The sequence below is a fragment of the Muscardinus avellanarius genome (assembly GCF_963383645.1).
Source record: "Muscardinus avellanarius genome assembly, chromosome: 9".
Taxonomy (NCBI): domain Eukaryota; kingdom Metazoa; phylum Chordata; class Mammalia; order Rodentia; family Gliridae; genus Muscardinus; species Muscardinus avellanarius.
The window spans coordinates 839872-844769 of record NC_137795.1 but is presented as its reverse complement, the minus strand read 5'-3'; the positions used below and the strand labels follow the sequence as shown (position 1 = coordinate 844769).

Sequence of the window (4898 nt, the reverse complement as noted above, 5' to 3'; positions counted from 1 at the left end):
TTGACATGGAAGCTACCTACCCAGTACGTCCATCCTTTTTGGGTCCCAGTTTTCCTTCTCCAATCTCAGTACAGGGGATTGATGATAAGACCACTTGCCCACGCACTACAGGTCCCCTTTTTTGCCATTTGGAAAACCTTATGGTTATCCATCCATTCCTGATTATCTCTTCCTGCTCTACACCTCTTTTTTTTCTCATTAAACTTTTGTTTTAATTGGTCTCAAAATTGTGACAGATTTTTGGTCAAGGTGTTTCCATTAAAAAGTACTGATTTTAAAAACTAATAACTTAAAACTGTCACACACACAAAACAAATGGTCCACAAAACATTTTCCTTTCCTTCTGAAGGTTTTACGATGCATTGTTATCATTAACCAGTCTTTTACTATTAAACTTAAATGGCCAATTGAGACAAACAGTTCTGAGACCATTCTTCCACCACTGATTAAGACGGGGTAATATTAGGGGTAATATTCATTCAGCCTTCTGAGCTTTCTGGGCAGACTTGGTGACCTTGCCAGCTCCAGCGGCCTTCTTGTCCACTGCTTTGATGACGCCCACAACAACTGTCTGTCTCATATCATGAACAGCAAAACGACCCAGAGGAGGATAGTTGGAGAAGCTCTCAACACACATAGGCTTCCCTGGAACCATATCAACAATGGCAGCATCGCCGGACTTCAAAAATTTAGGGCCATCTTCCAGCTTCTTACCAGAACGGCGGTCAATCTTCTCTTTCAGCTCAGCACACTTGCAAGCAATGTGAGCTGTGTGACAATCCAGTACAGGAGCATAGCCAGCACTGATGTGGCCTGGATGGTTCAGGATGATCAACTAAGCAGTGAAATCAGCTGCCTCCATTGGTGGGTCATTTTTGCTGTCACCAGCCACATTGCCACGATGAACATCTTTCACAGACACGTTCTTGACATTGAAGCCCACATTGTCTCCAGGAAGAGCTTCACTCAGAGCTTCATGGTGCATTTCAACAGACCTCACTTCAGTTGTGACGTTGACTGGAGCAAAGGTGACCACCATGCCAGGCTTGAGAACACCAGTCTCCACTCTGCCCACAGGGCCAGGACCAATACCTCCAATTTTGTAGACATCCTGGAGGGGCAGCCGCAGAGGCTTGTCAGTTGGGCGAGTTGGTGGCAGGACGCAATCTAAAGCTTCAAGCAGTGTGGTTCCACTGGCGCTGCCATCTCTACGGGTGACTTTCCATCCTTTGAACCAGGGCATGTTAGCACTTGGCTCCAGCACGTTGTCACCATTCCAACCAGAAATTGGCACAAATGCTACTGTGTCAGGGTTGTAGCCAATTTTCTTAATGTAGGTGCTGACTGCCTTAACGATTTCCTCGTATCTCTTCTGGCTGTAAGGTGGCTCAGTGGAATCCATTTTGTTAACGCCAACAATCAGTTGTTTCACACCCAGTGTGTAAGCCAGAAGGGCATGCTCACGGGTCTGTCCATTCTTGGAGATACCAGCTTCAAATTCACCAACACCAGCAGCAACATTCAGGACAGCACAGTCAGCCTGAGATGTGCCTGTAATCATGTTTTTGATAAAGTCTCTGTGTCCGGGGGCATCGATGATAGTCACAAAATACTTGCTGGTCTCAAATTTCCACAAGGAGATGTCAATGGTGATACCACGCTCACGCTCAGCTTTCAATTTATCCAAGACCCAGGCATACTTGAAAGAGCCCTTTCCCATCTCGGCAGCCTCCTTTTCGAACTTCTCAATGGTTCTTTTGTCGATCCCACCACATTTGTAGATGAGATGGCCAGTCGTGGTGGACTTGCCGGAATCTACGTGTCCAGTGACAACGATGCTGATGGGAGTCTTTTCCTTTCCCATTTTGGCTTTTAGCAGTGGTTTTCACGACACCTGTGTTCTGGCGGCAAACCCGTTGCGAAAAAGCTCTACACCTCTTTTTTGATAGAGACTTTTTAACCAAACTTGGGGCATCTGCACGGAGGATGGATGGCTTATGACACAGAACAAAATTGCCCTGCCCAAGGCTCAGGCTGAAGCAGTCATTAACCTAATATATAATTCCCTAAACACTGGGCCTACAGTGCTTAAACATTTCCTAAACCCCTTGTTTTATTCTCCTTTCCTGCAACAGCTAATTAGCAAAGTCAGTGCTTCCTCTTCTACTTGTGCCACCATTTCTCCCCAGAGAGGCCTATGCCCCTCTTTTCCTACCCACCAAATGAGAGGACATTTGCCAGGACAGGACTGACAAAATTATTTCACTCATATGCCCTCTCACAAAAAATTAAAATATCTTCTTACCATGGTTGACACCTGAGACTTTTCCCTCAAAGGACGAGAGGGCCAGCATGGTGGCCAATGCTCTATGCTCAGACACCATCCCTCGGTTTGGACTCCCTACTTCCTTACAGTTTGATAATGGACCTGCTTTTATTTCTAAGGTTACTTAATAGGTGGCACAGGCCACAGTCATCAAGAAAGGTAGAAAAAAATGAATGGAATTCTTAAAAATCATCTAACAAAACTCCTCTGGAACTGCAGGTGTCATGGCCTGAACTCCTACCACTGGCTCTGGCCTGCACAGGCCACCCCTGGAAGCCCACCTTCACCAGCCCCTTTGATTGCTGTATGGTCACCCTTTTTGCTTAATCACTCTCTCCCTTTGGATTCCCCTCCCTTGTTTTCCTATCCCCCTTGTCTCTTCTCAGGCACTTCCTTCAGGAACATGCTGACCGACATCTTCCCCAACCTGCGACCAAAAAAGCGGCTTCACCTCTGGCCGCCAAGGACCTTAGGCTGGGAGACCAAGTCCTCCTCAAGTCGCTTCAGTGCAAACATTTCCAACCATGGTGGATTGGGCTCTTTACAGTGATCCTCACCACACCTACTGCGGCCAGACTGCTGGAGGACCCTAACTGGCATCATCTTACTTGGCTAAAAAGGGCTCCATTACAACAGTCTCATGACAAAGTCTCTTGTACAGTGTTGGGGCCCACTAAGCTCCATTTTTCTCTGCATAATTCTCTCTCTCTCTCTCTCTCTCTCTCTCTCTCTCTCTCTCTCCCTCTCCCTCTCCCTCTCCCTCTCCCTCTCCCTCTCCCTCTCTCTCCGGTACTGGGGATAGACTTTAGGGGCATTCTACCTCTGAGCTACACCCTCAGCCCTATTTTATTTATTTATTTATTTATTTATTTATTTATTTATTTATTTTGTTGGTACTGGGGTTCCTGGAAGCCCTTCTACCACTGGGCTACACTCCCAGACCTATTTTACATTTTTATTTGGAAACAGGGTCTCTTAAACCAGCTTGGCTGGCTTCGAACCTGCGCTATCCTCCTGTCTCCACCTCCCAAGTGTGGGGATTACAAGTGTGCGCCACCATGTCTGGTTTATTATTCTTTATTTTTGAAACAGGGTCTCACTAAGTTGTGGGGGGCCTCACTAAGTAGCTGAGGTTGTCTGCGAACCACGATCCTCCAGTCTCAGCCTCCCGAATGCTGGGATTACAGTTGTGCACCACCATGCCCAGCGTCATAATTCTCTTTAATGCTTTTATTTCATCAGGTCCACCTGTTTGTTTGTTTGGAAATTCACCACACAGGGGACCTATTTGCCCCCCTCTGCAAAACGTTGGACCGACCACAAGGTGGGATCAGCACAGTGTTTCTCTCTCTCTCTCTCTCTCTCTCTCTCTCTCTCTCTCTCTCTCTCTCTCCCTCTCTGTCTGTCTGTCTGTCTGTCTGTCACTCTCTCTCTCTCTCTGGATGCCAGACAGCGATAAGTATTAAACTCTCTAAAATCTGTTACTGATGCTCCTGACCCAATAGCACGTTTTCCATTTGACCAGACTGACCCATATTGCCTAACCCAAGTAGAGGCGACTTCAAGTGGCTCTTGAATCTACAACCTCCTCTGTGGCCTCCCGTCAGAAACAAATTACCTCCCTTGCTAGGATAGCCCTCCAAATTAGACGAGCTTTGGATTTACTCACTGCTGAAAAGGGTGGTATTTGTCTCTTTCTTGGGGAAAAATGCTGCTGTTATATTAATGAATCTGGTCTAGTGGATGAAAAGGTCCAAACTCTGACCAGGTTAAGTGAAGATCTAAAAACACAATCTCAACAGCCTACCTCATATCTGGAAGGGTTCCTAGGGCCAGTAGCTGCTGGGCTCCTTCCCCTCCTGGGACCCATTATCATGACTTGCCTTTTCTTTTTGATAACCCCTTGTCTGCTAAAGTTCATTCTAACGTACATTACTGAGCTGTCCAGGGTAACCTTCAATCACCTCCTGCTGCAGCCATACTCCCACGTGCCCACTTCTGAATGACCCGACCTCTCCTGGCCAAGAGGCCCCTATAACGACCTCCCCTCTGACAGCAGGAAATAGTTATTAACTTGGTTGCCAACCAATATTACCAAAAGACCAGGAAATAGATCAGGTTCCTCTCCCTCCCCCCAGCTGGGATAGGAGGCAGAACCCTGGAAGCCGGAAGGGGAGATGCCATGGGGCAGGCTCCAGATGTTGGAGAGGACCATTATCCTCCCGCCTTGCTGGCCCACCCCAGGACCCTGGCTCCATAAATATTCTCACTTCCTCTCTGCAGCGAGACTCCCCAACATCTGTACTCAGACCTCTACAGGAAGTGACAGACAATTTAGTAAGGGCTTGTATCACATTCCTGTGCTGGATTTTGCCTCCTTTGCAACCCCCAACTCAATTTCTTTTTCTTTTTCTTTTTTCTTTTCTTTTTCTTTCTTTCTTTCTTTCTTTCTTTTTTTTTTTTTTTTTTTTTTTTTTTTTTTTTTTTTTTGGTGGTACTGGGGTTCCTGGAAGCCCTTCTACCTCCGGGCTACATTCCCAGACCTATTTTTACATTTTTTTAAAAATTTGGA

The 4898-nt window shown here is 46.5% G+C and overlaps 1 pseudogene across 1 annotated transcript; it reads right to left on the bottom strand.

Annotated features, from left to right (window-relative positions):
- Positions 1-298: 298 nt before the first annotated feature.
- On the bottom strand, positions 299-1864 carry LOC308266665 (elongation factor 1-alpha 1-like; annotated as a pseudogene). The gene has a single exon. The product of its transcript is annotated as an elongation factor 1-alpha 1-like (transcript).
- Positions 1865-4898: the final 3034 nt, after the last annotated feature.